General features: G+C 42.3%; 1 pseudogene; it reads left to right on the top strand.

Annotated features, from left to right (window-relative positions):
- The first annotated feature begins 401 nt into the window (after positions 1 to 401).
- Positions 402 to 18,149, top strand: part of LOC105990099 — an 85,679-nt pseudogene continuing 67,931 nt past the window's right edge.

Here is an 18,149-nt window from a genome sequence, read left to right as displayed (position 1 = left end):
CCAGGTCTGCTTCCGGTCTGGAGCCCAGCCCGCTTTTGGCAGCAGACGTCATTTCCGCCAGCCGCTTGGCGCGGGCATTCCCGGTTGCTTGTCTGCTCCACCGCCAGCCTCGGCGGAGTCCCAAGTCCGAAGTCCAGCTTTGCCAGGCCCTGCCTGCGTCCAGCCCCTGGGGGAGTGGGCATCTAGAGGGACGTCTGGGCCGGAGGGACGGGAGTTCGGTCCCGTGGGCAGCTCAAGCGTTCTGTGGGTGGCTAAGCTGGAGCTGGAAGCGGACTTCCGTGGGGCCGGGCCTGCGGGGCAGCGGCCGCACCAGGACGAGGCCCGGGCAGAGAATGCGAGGAAGATGGAGACCTTGGAGAGCTCCCGGCGGAGCAGCCGCGGCCAGCGCCCGCTTTGCTGGTTCACCACCGCGGCCGTGTATCTGGCCTTCCTGGGGCTGGTGAGAGCTGGGGCTGCGACCCCCGAGAGCGGAGAGCGGAGAGCGGGGCGCGAGCCGGTGTCTTCCCTGCGCTAACGCTTGACTGCTCCCTTCACCTCCTGCGCACGGGCATCCACTCTGTCTAACACGGGGCATAATTCTGATCAGGAAGGGTTACAACCCACTGCGAAGTTGATTTTCCTGATGTGTTCCAACTGCAGCAAACTCTCCTCGGTGCTGGATGGAGGCACAAGATACGAAGCGCTCCGCCTCCAACTTACAAACACAAGCCTGCCTTTTGTGGGATTTCTTTATGGCGATCTGGCTAAAAATGAGGCCAACTGCTAAATTTTGCAGCTAGGGAAATAATGTGCAAAAGGAAAATGACTCCTGAAAATGATTAATCTCGCTACCCACAAGCCAGTTTTACTTCCCAACTTTTTTTTTATTATAAAGGTGATGCACAGAGGTCTGGTGGTAGTTTCATCTGTCAAGTAATGAGCACATTTCTTTTTGGACAATGCAATCTCTTCCCCCAATCTCAGTCTCTCTCACAATCCACTTTTAACCAGCTCTTCAGTTTTTGCTAGTACAATGGACAAGGGTAGACTTGCCTTTTGCCAACTCCCTAAGCTACACCTCCATTATTTGTTAAAAACTCATTCTTTACACTTGATGATTATGATCCTTGGAGATAGAAGCTGGAGCCTTGGGGAGAAAAATCACTTCTGATCATTGAGCATCTCTGGAGTCTGAGGCAGAATTCTTTGTTAGAATGTTTTGATGGAGGTACAGAGAAGAGGAGGAAAGAAGTCCCAGTAGGTGCTTGGTGGGGCTGGCACTTGTATGCTGGCTCTTGGAAGTCCTTAGAAGACATGACACAGAGTGGAGCCAGAACTCTGACTTTATCCTATACTAAGTGCTTACTGTGTGCCTGTGCCTATACTTGCTCCACAGTTTTGTCCTGTTCCTTCTAGGGCTGGGGGCCCCTACCTTTGGAGCAGCAGTACAGTCAGAAACAGTTACATTTCACAGGTGAATTGGAAATGATTTTCCTTAAAGGATTCAAAGAATTTTCTGTGAAAGCCATCTAGTAGCTCTTATTTAGAATTAATTTTGGGGGGAGCGGGTCCGGTCCTGGGGCCTGAACTCGGCCTGGGTGATGTCCCTCAGCTCTTCAGCTCAAGGCTAGCACTCTACCACTTGAGCCACAGTGCCACTTCCAGCTTTTTTTTCTTTTTGCCTATGTGGTGCTGGGGAATCAAACGCAGGGCCTCAGGCATGCAAGGCAAGCGCTCTACCACTGAGCCACCTTCCCAGCCTCGAATTAAATTTTTTAATAAGGCAAATTATCAGTTTCTTTGCACAAAAATAAGGTTTAGATGGTAGACAACACTTGAACTAACAACTATTCACTCAAGAGTCTTCTCACACAGTGCCTATGGACAACAAAAAGGTGACATATAGAAACTGTAAGTTTGCCTCCTTTGCGCATTTCTGGGCAGCATGCAGCCTGGGATGAGATGGCTGCCTGACTGCTCAGCTCCTTCTTCGCAGAATATTCCCAGGCTGCAGTTTGTTGACATAAGGTGGTTACAGACCCCTGTATTCACAGGCCTGTGAGGCAGCTTTAGGCTATCAATGATAGTGCCCCTTTTGGTCAGCTTTAATTTTGACTAAAACCTTAAGCATTGACAGCATTTTCATTGGCATAACTGATCCATTTTGCTTCAATATGAAATGCATAGTTTGTAATGGCAAAGCAGCTGAGTAATTCCTTATGCTTTCTACACGTGTCTGTTGGCCATTTGATACACAAAAGTGTGGCTGCATTCACTTTTCCTGTCTTGAGGGCATTCAGGGCATTCAGGCACATCAGGGAGAGCAGTATGACAGTCAACAGAATATAGCCAAAAGCTTAAGTACACTCCTTTATATGTGTCTTCAAGAACCAAACATGCTGGGCAGTGGTGGCTCATGCCTGTAACCCTAGTTACACAGGAGGCTGAGATCGTGGTTGAAAGCCAGCCCAGGCAGGAAAGTCCATGAGACTCTTATCTCCAATAAACCACCAGAAGACCAGAAGTGGTACTATGGCTCAAGTGCTAGAATGATTGCCTTGCTTGAATATCTGAAGGACAGTGCCCAGGCCCACTAAAAAAAAAAAAAAAAGACAGATCAAATGGTGTAAGTCCACATATTAAAGAAGGTCAACAGTATTCTAGCACTAGTAGTTGTTATTCTTGTTCAGGGCATGATGTGATTAATAATCATTGTTGGCTGTAAGAAACATCCAGTTTTGTAGTTTGCCTAGTAACAAAGCCATAGGAACCTGGGGACTCACTAAAAATGAAAATCAGAAAACCTTTAAACCTTTACTGGCCATCATTCAGGATGTCTGAAAAGCAACATTTGGAGTAGAGTATAGAGAATGATATTGGATTCTATCTAGGGATTCAACTGAGGGCTTTCTGCATACTTAGCTAAACACATGTTCTACCAAGTGATCTATTCCAGCCCTTTAGCTAACTTGTGTAGGAGTGAAATCAAGGGTGTGATAGGCACAACATTGGATTTTGTTTTCAGCACCACACACAAACCTCCATCTTTGACAAAACTAATGCTAAATTTTGTCTCAGGTTAATTGGTTTCAGTTACCATTAATATTCTCACCTGCCTTCCAGAGAGTTGGTTCAACAGTTCTGAGCTGGGAGGTCTAATGGGCTACAAGATTTAAATTTCCCCACCTTACAGGTTAGCTTTAAATTCCATGTAAGTAGCATCCCACTTAATGGCAAGAGTGAGTGCAAAGAACCTATTAGAAACTTTCCTTATGGGAAACTACTTTATCTATGTAAAGGCTTATTTGGAATATTGAATGCTTTGGCCTCTGGTTATATGAAATAAGGAAACTTGGAGGGAAAAATCTATTCATAAGAGAGGAGTGAACCACAGTATGAGTGGCATTCAAAGCAATCAGGGTGTTGAACCAAGGGAACAGATTATAGAACCAGTGCAGTCTTGGCACTGGAATAGATCGCCACCTAGTGGGACTTAGCAGAAGCAATTTGTTACCAATAAATCTGTAAACTTCTAAAAAAGATGTAATGAGAAACTTACTTTAAACCCTTAATTAGCATGCTATAAGGATATATAACCTTATTTACTGAAAAAGAACCTTACTGATTTTGGTACTGTGACAAATGGCTAATTTCTTTACCCACACAGATATTTTCTAGCTCTTATGCATTTACATTTCACTGAAGGAATCACTAGGTAGGGTTTATCTCCCCCCCTTTTTATTGTGGTGGTACTAGAGCTTAATCTCAGAGCCTGGTACTCACACTTAGCCAAGTGTGAGTACTAAAGGCTGGTGCTCTACCCTATGCCCTATGACTCCAGGCATTTTGCTGTGTAATTGAAGATAAGGTTTTGTAGACTTCTCTGCGTAGGCTAGCTTTGAACTAATATCCTTGGATCTCAACCACCTGAGTAGCTAGAATTTCAGGTGTGAGCCACTGGTGCCCAGCTTTGAAGTAAGTTTCTTCTAGTTAACACTGACTGGTTGTTCACTGGCAGTGTAAGAAAAAAGCAATGATGTCTAGACTATCAGAAGCACTGTCCTCCCTGTGAGACTTCAAGGTGACTCATTGGGAACATGAGGCAGCCCTGGCAGGATTGGAATTGTTTCTGGATTTGGAGGTGTTCACTCCACATCAAACAACTTCTGTGTTTCCTTACTACAGCCTTCTCCTTTGCCAAGGCCATCTGAACATGTGGGGCCAGGGATTTTCCTGTAAGGGGGAGAGGGGGGGAAGAGGAAGGGAGGGAGAATAGGTAGTAATGGAAAAGGAATACAGCCATTCCATGAGGGTGATATGTCTTCTCTGTGGTGTTGGGGAAGCTGTCAAGGGTACAATGTCACATACTTCTGGGAGAAACATAGCTGGGCAGATTTACCATGCACTCAGCTTTACCATATGCTCCCCTACAGGTGTGCAGTTTCAAGAATCTGGCAAGTCCACTTTGAGTGGAGAGGTGTAGATGTTAAGGCTCAAGGTTTGGAAGTTTGGGAAGAGAATCACCTGGTATGATCGCTTCACCAGAGTCTTGGACAGTCAATGAGGTTGTTTCCAAAAAACACCATCCAGGTTCTAGAGCATCACTTCCTGTTGCCGTCAGTTGGGGGGAGGGGTGCTGAAGGGCTCCTTTGCCCCAGTGAGAATGTGTTTGACACAATGCATTAAAGCCTGGCACTCCTGCATCAGGTGAGCCTATGAGAGGAGGCTGCATGAGGGTCTGCTATTAGCCTAGACTACTTCACCAAGGCCAGTCTTTGCTCTTCAGTGAGAATGGGTCAGATTGGCATGAATTGTCGCTATCTTGGTTGAAGGCACTCCAACCCATTCTGTAGGCTTTGCCTAATGATTATCACCTAGTGATGAGATGTGCAGAGAAGTGAGGCCTTCGGGGGAGATTCAGCAGGAAAGCCCCATGAGAAAAGCACATGTGCCAGCTGCTACCATTGCAGCTTCAGCCTTTTCTGCATGGGAAGCTTCCCTTCAAGCAGTCAATGTGCATGGAAGGTGGCAAGGGAGCAAACCTCACCTGTAAACATTCAGACAAACCAGCGGGTGCCAGAGTGGAACAGTTAAACCTTCATTGTTCTACTAAAATTATGGACTTGATGAACATTGGTTAGAACCTTTTTTTAAAATTAATGATATTTATTCCACTGGGCACCTGTGGCTCATGGCTGTAATCTTAGCTACTCAAGAGGCCGAGATCTGAGGATCATGATTCAAAGCCAGCCCGTGTAAGAAACTCCATGTGACTTTTTTTTTGGTCAGTTGTGGGGCTTGAACCCTAGGTTTTGGCACTTTCCCTCAGCTCTTCTGCTGAATGGGACGCCCTGCCACTTGAGCCACAGCACCAGTTCCGGTTTTCTAGTGTTTTATTGGCGATAAGAGTCTCATAGACTTTCCTGCCCGGGCTGGCTTTGAACCACGACCCTCAGATCTCAGCCTCCTATGTAGCTAGGATTATAGGCATGAGCCACTGGCACCAGGCTATCCTTGAGATTCTTATTTCCAATTAACCACTAGAAAACTGGCAGTGGCACTGTGGCTCATGAGGTGGAGTGCTAGCTTGAGCTGAAGAGCTGAGGGACAGCACCCAGGCCCAGAGTTCAAGCCCCATGACTGAAAAAAAAATGTTTATCCCACCAATATTTTGTTGTGATAGGTCATTTAATCTCTTCCATGAGGGGTCTTTTAATGCAGTGCTTTTAATTACAGAAGCTTTAAGCCAGGTATTAGGGCTCATGCCTGAATCCCAGCCATTGAGGAAGTGGAGATGGGAAGACTACCAAAGGGCGATGGTGGCTCAGCTGGTAGAGTGGCGGCCTAGCAAGTGCTATGCCCTAAATTCAAACTCCAGGACCACAAAGCAATAACATAAAAGCAGAAGCTTTCAAGACTCATCAAGGTTCAGGCCACACCTAGCAATGGACTTACTATCATTCACTGTGAATTTTGTGGTGATATTGTAGTTTGAACTCTTTGCCTTCTGATTGCTGGGCAGGCATTCTGCCACTTCAGGCCTCTAGCCCTTTTTACCTTAGTTATTTTTTGATAGGATCCCATAGTATTGTCCAGAGTTGGCTTGGGCCATGATCCTTATACCTATGCCCCCCATCTAGTTGGGATAACTGGTACACATCACTATATCCAGCTTTTTTTTAAAAATTTTATTTTATTTGTGAACATACTGTCCAGCTTTTTTGTTAAGATGGAGTCTTGCCAGTTGTTTCTGGGGCTAATCTGAAATCCAGTTCTCTTCCTCTGTACCTCCAATGTATCTGGGATTACAGGTAAGAACCACTGTGCCTGGCCTTAGAAGTATTGAGGCATATCTTCACAATTTCAGTGCTAGCTGACTTAACAGGAAAACTGCAAGTCATTCCCTTAGTATTTAATTAATTCTTGTTTTGCTTGATGTTTGCTTAAACATCTAGTTGATGTTCAAACACTCTGAGGTGTTTAGTTTAATCAGTAGTCTGAGATTTCTTAACTCTGTCTTCAGAGTCTTAATGTTCTCAGAACCCCTCACCAGATTAAACAACTCTGAACAACAAGATTTACAGTGGTTGTGGTTAGGAACTGACAAGAGTTCATTACAATAGTGATACAACTGACAACATTTGGGGTTTGAACTCAGGACCTAGGGTCTGTCTCTGAGTGTTTTGTGCTCAAGGCTAGCCCTTGAGCTACAGCTCCACTTCTGGTCTTCTGGTGGTTATTTGGAGATAAGAGTCTCACAAGCTGGCTTTGGATTGTGGTCCTCAGATGTCAGCCTCCTGAGTAGCTAGGATTATAGGCATGAGCCACCAGTGCCAGGCCATTTGTTGTTTTGTTGTATACAACATATTTTAGAAGAGAAGCATTACTATGATTTCTATACTGGCGCAGACTCCTGAGTTCAACTGTTCCTCCCGCCTCAGGCTTGGCCACTGTGGCAAGTTCTTATATATATAATGTAAAAATAACTGGAGACTGTGGGTGTGGAATCAAAGGTTAAATACCTGAGTAGCAAGCATGAGGCTCTGAGTTCAAACCCTAATACCACAAAAACAATTAGGAGTGTAAACAGGGCTGCTAGGTTTTCATGAATTTCATATAATTTCTGAAATGTGTATTATTAACACTCATATAAACATAAGTCAAAAATTTTAATATGACTTATTATTTGACAGTGCTCCTCATAGTAAACCCAATATCTCTTCTTATAATGAAAGGTAGTTTTTTGGGCTATCCCTTGGGCCTATCTGGAAAATCCCAAAACTAATTCATGGGCAAGTAAAAGACAATTTGATTTTGGGAATTCATCATAAATATCAAAGTTTGAAAACACTTATAGTACAACATCAGACATATAGTTAAACAACAATCTTTCACTAACCCAAAGTGATATCAAAGGCAAATATAGATATTTATGTAATTGTTGAATAAAACCAGGCATCTTTGTATGTTATAACTTTTCTTACCAAGAGCACATCTTATATTCCTTGCACAGGAGATTCTCCCCTCTCATTTCTAATAATTTTAGTTTCCTCTATTAATTTTATTAACCTTTAGTGGTCTTAATTTCCAGTGAACAGCAGGAAGGAAACCATTGTAAAGGTGATTGTCTGGATCCAAATTGTTTTCTTCTTTTGCTACCAATTGAACAAAATTCCTGGCCAGCTGGTTAAAAACTTTGACTAACATTCATGAAATAGAAAAGCTTTGAAGACTTCCTCCATCTACTCTTTGTAAGGAATCTCACAAGGGGGCAGTTCTCATTAATTTACCTCTTTGCATGCAAATGGGTACGGATTGCAGACTGCATCTAATGGACTTTGTGGTGTTTGGGTCCTTGCTTGTTAGTTTACAATATCATCCAGGGGAAACCTTTAACACCATAAGCATAACCATTATAGGTCTAACGTGTTGTAGTCAGGTAGCCAACATTTATGTTCCAATTGTTCCCCCTTGTGGTTTTAGATCCACCATTTTTTTGTGACTAAAGTTAAGAAATGTCCCAGGAAGTGAACTCCTCAGATTTGGAAAAACCCATTTTCAAATGCCACCTGCTTACCTGTGGCCACTGCATACCTACAATCCAGCTAATGACTAGATCCAATGTGATTTAACCTTGTTTAAAAAAAAAGCTTAAATGAAGTTAGAGAACTTAAAACACACTTGATTTATCCATGGGCCTGGAGGGCTACTTTAGATCCCATATCTGATGTATATCTCTAAAAGAAAAATTTCAGACAATTAAATTGAGCTAATTTCTGTGAATAAAGACACAGTTCATACACTGACCAGTACCTGAGCCAGTAAAAAGGAGATAAGTCTTCCCAGAAAGGTGAAATAGGCAATATTTATAGGCAGAGACAAGAAGTGCCTTCTAGAAAGGTCAGGACAGGTCAGCTCTTAGCATTTGTTTGTTTAGACGTGTCTCAGCATCCTGTTACTGACTGAACCTGACCTGATTACCTCTAAATGTAATGACTGGCCATGGCTTCGATATTTGTGTTTTTAGGCTTCTTAAATTTAATCTCTAACTAGTTTTTCAAAGGTGGTTTTAATTCAATGTGTCAGTGTATAAATATAATGCATGTTGAAAGGGTTAAGTGTTTGTTACAAGAAGATATTCATCTAGGTTGCAACTTGTCAGTGTCAGAGTTTGCAACATATGCAGACAGTTTCAGGCCAAATTAATTTATCAGAATACCTTGTCACTCAGTAAAATTTTGTTAAAGTCATTCTATACATGTTCATAAATACCAACATGCTTGTTCCTTTCTTAGAAAGTAAGGAAGGCTGATATACTGTGCACCTGATAACTTTGAGATTTCTTTGAAGAAATTTAGATGTAGAAATATTTAAATGTTTGATGTCCTGCATAATATTTGTAGTTTAGAGGAAGGACTCTCTCTATATTTGTTTGTTTTGTTGGCAGTACTGAGATTTGAACTTAAGATCCTTGTGCTTGCTAAGCTGGTACTCTACTACTTGAGCCACAGCTCCACCCCTTTCTGTTTTAAATGTCTTGCCATTTTGCCTAGAGCCAGCCTGAACTGTTATCTTACTCAGGGCCTTACACATAGTGGGGACAAAAGATATAAACCACCATGCTTCTCTTAGTTGAGATGGTCTTGCCAGGCTTGCCTGATTGATACCTCATAAACAGCTGAGATTACAACCATGAGCCTGCACTTGCCATTATCATTGTATTAACAACATAAAAATGATGATGTTTTAGTAATTTAAAATTTTAACATTTGAATTCTCCTATTAGTACATACAGGATACTTGAGAATATAACTGTCACTTGGCTAGTATATTTGAGTATAAATGTAATTGGGTGTGGGGGGATGGGAATGTGGCTTAGTGACAGAGTGCTTGCCTAGCATGCATGAAACCCTGGTTAAATTACTCAGTACTAAATAAACAGAAAGAAGCCAGAAGTGGTGCTGTGGCTCAAGTGGTAAAGCCTTGAGCAAAAGAAGCTCAGGGACAGTGCCTAGGCCTGAGTTCAAACCCCAGGATTGGCAAAAAAAAAAAAAAAAAATTAGGGAGAAGTGCTCAGAACCTCCCTTCCCAAAAGAATAATGATAATGTTACATTCTATAAACTTTCAATCAAAATAGTATTTTTAAGGTATTGTTCACAAAGAAAGAGCATTACAATAAAAAGCCAAAGGAATGAAATACGTATTTTTTAAAAATTGAATGTTGTAGATAGAAGAAAAACCATAGGAGTATATAGCTCTAGTAATAGAAGTATTATCATAGATTTAATTTTTTTACTTAAGTTTTATATTGTTATTATATAGATGATATACAAAGGGGTTACAGTTACGTAAGTCAGGTAAATAATACATTTCTTCTTTCTGAACAATTTCATTCCTTCCCTATATTTGTTCCAGTCCCTATATTATGTGGCCTCACAGCTCTGTGTGTGTGTGTGTGAGTGTGTGTGTGTGTGTGTGAGTGTGTGTGTGTGTACGTTGTATATATATTTTTATTGTAAAAATACTGTACTGAGGGGTTACAGGAGTAAAGTAATGAGTACATTTCCTATAGAGCATTGTTACTTCCTCCTTTACCCCCCTACCATCACTTCGCTCCCCACTTTCCCAACTCCTCTCCCCCCCCACCAAGTTGTAAAGTTCATTTTCAACATAGTGTCTTTTACATCTCATTGTTACAATAGGTCATCCTGTATCCTTATTTCAACATTTTGTGATTTCTCTTCCCTTCCCTAAATTAGAAAAATGTATATACAAGATTCAGGGCACCGGAATCGAACACAGTGGAACAGGGGTTATACCATGGGGAGAGGCCTCACAGTTTTTATAGTAGGAATAGATACCACCACTTAGATGTTATGTTAATGATTGTTAATAAAAAGCTTCATCTTTACAATTTTATGGAATGAGTACTGCTATACTGGGACCCACATTTCAAGATCTGGCCACTAATGTGAACTGCAATATCAGCAGCCTTTCGCTAATATTTGTTGGCCAGGCCTGTGGATTTTTGTGTGGCTCCATGATTGGAGGAGTTCTTTTTGACTTTGTGAACCATGTTTTAATTTTGGGTAAGTGAATACAGATTTTCACAATGTGGTGGCATTTAATGAGTTTACAACCTAGCTCTCACTGCCTCTTCCTGCGCTATAAGATGGTGGTGTTCCAGGTCACTACCGTGACCACAACATCAGCAGTCTTTCTGAAATATTTGTGGTTGTGCTTTAGGATGTTTGTGTGGCTCTGTGATCAGAGGAGTTCTTTTTCAGTGTATGAATCAGTTTTTACATCTGGGTAAGAAAACAATGATCTTTGCTTCTTTGTGCCTGTCACTGAATTTACAACTGGGCTCCAAATACAAAAACTTGACAACTGGGATGAGAGGTGTTTCAGGGTCCTCCACAGAAGCTAGGTCTCCATAGGTCTCACCTTGGCAGCCACAGGGCATCTGGGCTGGGCCACCCGGAGCCTTGATTAGCCCTCAGGTGTGCTGATGACAGTCCTGAGCCTCCCGACCTCCACTGGAACTGAGGCAGCAGTTCATGTCACACACTTGTCCCAAAGCTCTGCCCATCAGCTATGGCAGGTCTCTAGGTGTGTCTGGGGCCAGATGAGCTTTGGAAACATGGCCAGGCTCTCTGGTCTCTGGGTTTACAGTGTGGGGCAGGGGATGGTGATACACTGACACAGGCTGCACATTTGTCCTCCTGTTAGTGATGAGACTGGTCCCTGTGCCACAGTCTAGAGGATTTTGACATGCTGGCAGTGATTTTAATATGCTGTGGTTTGAATAGGGTGACAGGTTTCAAGAAAATTTAGTTTAATAGGATGAAAAAGAGAATGGAGAATAAGTAATCAGCAATGAATAACTAATGACTTCCAAGTCATTAAAAGCATGAAGTTCTTTTATTCCCCTCCATATTCCCCAAACTACTCAGTTTAGTAAAGTTTAATGACAGGATACCATAGTGATTGAATACTATTTTTGCCATTTCATATTGTTAAGTCATACTAAAAGCTCCTCAGTTTCTCTGCTTTTTTTTTTTTTTTGCCAATCCTAGGTCTTGAACTCAGGACCTGGGCACTGTCCCTGAGCCTCTTAGTGCTCCAGGTAGTGCTCTGTCACTTGAACCACAGAACCACTTCTGTCTTAGTTTCTAAATGTGAAATATTTAAGTAAACATTTAGACTTATAGACAGGCCCAAATTATAGAACTTTGCTTCATACTAAATTTATTAGAGTGTTAGCAAGACTAGGATGCAGTTCTTGTTAGATTAATAGAATCTGTATATCCATAAATCTTATAAAGCATTTAGATAAAATTATGACTAGTAGAAGTAGCACCTCTCATTTGCCAATGATTATCCAGTTTTTTGGTTTTTGTTCTTGTCAATCATAGGGCCTGAATTCTGGGCCTGGATGCTGTCTCTCAGCTCTTCAGCTCAAGGCTAGGGCTCTAACCACTTGAGCCATGGCGCCACTTCTGGCTTTTTCTGCTTATGTGGTGCTGAAGAATCAAACCTAGGGCCTCATACATGCAAAGCAAGCACTCTACCACTCATTCACATTCCCAGCCCGATTATCTAGTTTTAATTATAACTTTTTGGTGCATTTTTTAAATGATGATAACCTGACTTATGGCACTAGTGAATATTGATCTTTCCTTCTTCCTCTTTCCTTCCTTCCTTTTTATTCCTTCCTTCCTTCCTTCTTTCCTTCCTTCCTGTCTTTCTCTTGCTCTCTCCCTCCCTCCCTTTCTTCCTTTTTTCCTTCCTTCCTTTTTTCTCTTTCTCTTTCTTCCACTACCTCCCTCCCTCCCTCCCTCCCTTCCTCCCTTCCTCCCTGTCTCTCTCTCTCTTTCTTTCTCTCTCCCTCCTCTCTTTCTTTCTTTCCTTCTTTCTTTTTCTCTTTTTCTTCCTCTCCCCCTCTTTCTCTGTTTTCTTCCTTCCTTCTCTCCTTCCTTGTTTCTTTCCTTCCTTCCTTCCTTCCTTCCTTCTTTCTCTCTCTCTTGCTTTCTTTCTCTCTCCTTTCTTTCTTTCTCTCCTTCCTTCCTTCCTTCCTTTCTTTTCTTTCTTTCTTTCTTTCTTCCTTTCTTTCTTTCTTTCTTTCTTTCTTTCTTTCTTTCTTTCTTTCTTTCTTTCTTTCTTTCTTTCCTTTCTTTCTTTCTTGACAGGGTCTCACTGTACAGCCCAGGGTGGACTGGAAAATACAATTCTTCAGCCTCAACCTTACAAGTAGAATTAAAGGTGTGAACCCTATGTCTGGCTAATACTTTTGTGTGTGTGTGTGTTGGGGAGGAGGGTACTATAGTTTGCTCTCAGGTGCTTGTGTTTGCTAGGCATATGCTTTACTGCCAAGCTGTACCACTAGTCCATTTTAAAATATTACTTATTATTGAGATAGGGTCTTGATTCTTGTGTAGACTATTCACAGTAGCCAGGATGACAGGCCTGTCCAATCCCACCCAGATTCTTCTGCTGAGGTAGAGTCTCATCGACTTGTCTGCCTGGGCTGGCCTGGGCTGAGACCTTACTTTCCCCTGTAGCTAAGATGACAGCTATTTGACACTACACCCAAGTATTGCTTTCTTTCTTTTTGTATGGTATTGGGATTTGAACTTGGGGCCTTGCACTGGCTAGACTAGCATTCTACCACCTGACTCGTGCCCCTAGCCCTGCTTTATTTTGGCTGATTGCTTTAGAGATGGAGTCTAGTGAACTTTTCTGCCTGTGCCTCATGCCATGATCATCCTAGATCTCAGCCTCCTGAGTAGCTAGAAATAAGCCTAAGCTACTGGCAGTCTACATCAGCTCCAGCTCTTGGTTTCTAAGGGATTTTGTGCCCAGGATGGCTACAAACCTCAACCCTCCCAATGTCAGCCTGTCAAGTCACTAGGTTTACAGGGCAGGGGGCGGGGAGGGTGAACCATCTGCACACCATACAAATACTATTTTTCAATTGACTTTCTTACTTTTCCTAGGGGTGTCAATGCTGGCTACCACTGTTGGTCTTTATCTTATCCCTTTTTGTAAGAACACACCATTGCTGATTGTCGTGATTTCTCTCTTTGGGGCTGCGGTTGGCCTATTGATACAGGTCTATTGATACAGGTCAGTCGGACCTTTGTTTTACCTTAGAATGGGTACTTTCTATTAAAAAAGTTGAGTTGATGATGCTAAACTTTGCATTCTAATAATTAGAAACAACAGAAGGTCACTCAGGTGATAATTAACCTTAGATGGTTAATTATCTAATAGGCTCAAACTTTGTAACCATTATTTGGCTGTGAAAGCACAGACAGAAGCAGACATATTATTACAAATAATATACAAAGTATTTACACAATATTTATTATGCAAAATATAAAATGTACAAAGGAATTTTGATTTACTATGTCAATTTATGTGTATAATGCCTTTGTGTGTATGAGTGTGTGTGCATGCATGTGCATGTGGGTGAAGGTCGTGGTGTTTGAACACGGGACCTGATATGTCCCTGAGCTTTTTTGCTCTAGGTGAGCACTCTACCACTTGAGCCACAGCTCCACTTCCACTAATTAATTGGAAATAAGAGTCTCACAGGCTGGCTTTGCACCATATCTCAGGATCCTGAGTAGCTAGGATATCATGAAATCAAGGATTAAAGGTATGAGCCACCTGCATCCAGCTTAGCACAGTGTATCTTGATGAATGTCACCCCTTCCACATGCTCCTCCCTCGTTCCCAGGCCCTGAAGATACCTGGTTCTGTTTTCTCATATGCATATTGAATATTATGACTGCATTCACCCACTCTCTCTATTTCAGACACACAATAGATCTTGGCTTCTAAGCTTAGAGAAATCCATGTAATTCACTACTTTCCCATGTTTCTTTTCTGTTATTTTCTTTCTCTAAATTTTCTGGTCTTCTACAACAGACGTTCTCCATGTGTCATCATGTCCTTGAAAACCTGCTGAATAACACATGTGATATTGTTTACCATTATTGAGTACCATTGTTTATACCTCCCTTTCCCATGGTGCTGGTGGCTCATGCCTTTAATCCTTGATTCTCATGAGGCTGAGATCTCAAAGATCCTCCTTTGAAGCCAACCTGGACAGAAAAATAACAACAATTAAAAAGCAAGTCTGAGAGTATGGCCCAAGTGGAAGACTGCCAGCCAAGCAAGCAGAGCAAGCAAGTCTGAGACCGTGAATCCAAACCCCAGTCCTACCAAACAAACAATTAAAAATATTGTAAACTCTCCAGGCTTATTTTGTGTATAAAATTTCAGTGATAGAATTATGTGCTTATCTGGAAATATCTGATTACAAAGCAGACAGGCAAAGCCTGGATGCTCTTGCCTTTCAGCTTGCACATGCTCAGAGTAGGTGCAGATCTTGTTTCCTGTAATAAAAACACAGGGATCCTGGGGTGTGCAGGTCCTGAATGGGCCTCTTGCATCTATTTACACATCAGTAAATTTTCCTCATTTGGAACTGACTACCAATTTCAAGTATGTAATGGTCTAGTAGTTTGGACACTTGATAAAATTTTTACCTAGTTTATTTACATCCATACTTAAACAAATATGAATACCAAATTTCTCTGTAGTGTGGAATTAGCAAATTTTGTAATAAGCCTTTGGTCTGGCACTAGGAAGTAAACATTGACCATGGATGAATAAGAGATGTTAGGACACTTTGTTCTCTGCTCCTGGGTCCAACCGAATTGATACAGGGCCAATGGGTGAAAACTAAGGACTGAACAGAGCTACTGATAACCTGATCTAACAATAATGAACTGTGTTTTTTTCCCTGTCTTTCATTGGTAGGTGTGAATGTCGTCATCTTGGCTCTTTGGGGGGACAAGAGCCGCCCCCACATGCAGGCCTTACACTTCAGTTTTGCCCTGGGTGCCTTCCTGGCTCCCCTGCTGGCTAAACTGGCGCTGGGCCCCACAGTGTCTGCTGACAACCACACAGAGCCCGACTTTCTCCCTGCAGCCCTCAATGCCTCTTCTGAAGCCGCCTCAGACCCTCTACTCGCAGCTCCCCATGACATGAACTTACTGTGGGCTTATGCGTCCATAGGCACTTACATTCTCGTAGTTTCTCTCCTTTTCATTGCTCTGTTCTGCATGAAACGTTCAAGGCAGGGAAAATCAACAGCATCTGCTCAGCAATCTCAAAGAGCTCAATACCACAAGGCCCTTCTCTGTCTGCTTTTTCTGTTCTTCTTCTTCTACCTTGGGACTGAGGTGACATACGGCTCTTACCTTTTCTCCTTTGCCACCACCCATGTTGGCATGGACGAGAGAGAGGCAGCTGGCTTGAACTCCATCTTCTGGGGAGCCTTCGCAGCCTGCAGGGGTCTGGCAATCCTCTCTGCCACGTGTTTACGCCCTGCCACTATGATTGTGTTGAGCAACATGGGCAGCCTGGCCTCCTGTTTATTTCGGGTGCTTTTTGACAGGAGCCCCCTTTGTCTCTGGATAGCAACCTCAGTGTATGGGGCCTCCATGGCCACCACGTTTCCCAGTGGTGTTTCTTGGATTGAACAGTACACCACCATCAGTGGCAGATCTGCTGCATTTTTTGTGATTGGTGCTTCTTTGGGAAACATGGCTATTCCTCCAGTATTTGGAATTCTTCAAGGACAATTCCCAGGTTTACCAGTACTCCTGTACACCTGTTTGGATTCAGCAATCTTCACGGCTATTTTTTTTCCTGTTATGTATAAATTAGCCATCTTGCCTCTAGGTCACCAGCAAAAAGGACACAAAAAGAGTGAGGGGAAGAAAGCTCAAATCTTGAGTTCTAGGCTGTGAAGAAAAGAATGGAGGAGACGATGCAAAAAATGTTTTGAAGTGGTTGAGGTGAATAATTCAACGGGATCTTTTGTAATGAAAACCTTTAATAAAAAATCTGTTGGATTTCTTTGTTGCTTTGTATGTCCCTCGCCCCAAGTATAACCCCTGCTTTCACTGTCTTTGATGTCAGTATAATTTGTGGAGGGGAAGGAGAAAAACAAATCATTTAAATAGGGATACGGGTGGACCATTTGCAACAATGAGATGTACAAGCCTCTATGTTGAAAATGAACTTTACAACTTTGGTGTGGGGGGGTTGGGGAGGTCTGGGTGGGGGATGGGGACAGATGGGAAGGGATAGGAAGGGGAAACAAAAGAGGAGGCTACAATGCTTGATAAGAAATGTACTCATTATCTTGCCCATGTAATTGTAACCCCTCTGTACAGTATTTTCACAGAAAAAATAATAAAAAATCTGTTGGGGCTGGGAAGGTGGCTCAGTGGTAGAGTGCTTGCCTTGCATGCATGAGGCCCTGAGTTCGATTCCTCAGCATCACATAAGCAGAAAAAAAAAGCTGGAAGTGGTGCTGTGGCTCAAGTGGTAGAGTGCTAGTCTTGAGCTGAAAAGCTGAGGGACAGTGCCCTGGCCCAGAGTTCAGGCTCACAACCATACCCCTCCCCACCCCCCAAAAAAATCTGTTGGATCCCATAGCCAGACTTTCCAGCCAATTCCTGTTCAATGCATTGCTATTTAAATACTGCTCAGTTAGTATCTGTGAATCCCTTAAGAAGCCCCTAGCCAGAAGCCAGGACAAAAGGAACTGATGTGTAGAGCGGGCAGAATGCTTAGTGAATACCTTGACTAATTGCCACTCCTGAACAAATCAATCAGAATTTAGAAGATTTTCAGCATGTTTTCACATTTCAATTCTAGATCCATTTACATTAAATGGAAAAAGTTTGGAAGTGTTCAATAATTCCTAGTCTTTCATAACTACCAGGTCTGATAAAGATCATCCCATGAGATTTTTGTTGGGCAAGAGGGTAAGTAGGTGATATTTATGATCTCTACTATTTAGAATGTGCTAAACAGTCATGAATTTTTGAGAAGTTGGGTAGTATCCTAATAGAGTAAAACCAAGCAAAACCCTCTAAACAAACAAACTTACACACGTAGAATGTATTAGCTAAGCACAAGACATCAACATTCTCCCTGGGAAGCTGGAGAGAGTCATTTCATTAAAGAGCACCCGTGGTATGGAGAGATAAGTTCATTATGTGTCATTTTAGAAAAAGAATGATAATGACTGACTTGACTTCTATGAAGGAAACAGCAAGGTCAGGACACCTAGCTTCAAGAATGACTTTGTGTTCTGAGGCATTTCATGTAGGCCTTTCCTGTGTCCTGATCTGTGAGTCTTGGTATTAAAATGAGATAGTTTCCAAATCAAAAGATCCTTTGATTTCTATAGTTAGTGCCAAGTACTTCTTAGAGATTAATATAAATTTCAACCCACCTTTCCTTTTGAATGAGAAGTAAAATAAGCGTAATAAATAGCTTTAAAATGTGTTACTAAGTTTGGTGTCAATGGCTGGCTCATGCATATAATCCTCACTATTCAGGAGGCTGAGATTTGAGGATCACAGTTAGAAGCTAGTTTGGGCAATAAAGTCCATGTGACTCTTTTTTTTGCTTTTGTTTTTGTTTTTGTTGTTGTTTTTTTTTTTGGGTCCAGTCGTGTGGCCTGAACTCTGGGCCTGGTGCTATCCCTCAGCTCTTCAGCTCAAGGCTAGCGCTCTACCACTTGAGCCACAGCGCCACTTCCGGCTTTTTTTTCTTTTTGCTTATGTGGTGCTGA

Source organism: Dipodomys ordii, unplaced genomic scaffold (assembly GCF_000151885.1).
Source record: "Dipodomys ordii isolate 6190 unplaced genomic scaffold, Dord_2.0 Scaffold62, whole genome shotgun sequence".
In the NCBI taxonomy this organism is placed as follows: Eukaryota; Metazoa; Chordata; class Mammalia; order Rodentia; family Heteromyidae; genus Dipodomys; species Dipodomys ordii.
Note: the sequence above shows the minus strand (reverse complement) of the source record. Positions and strands in the feature narration are given on the sequence as shown.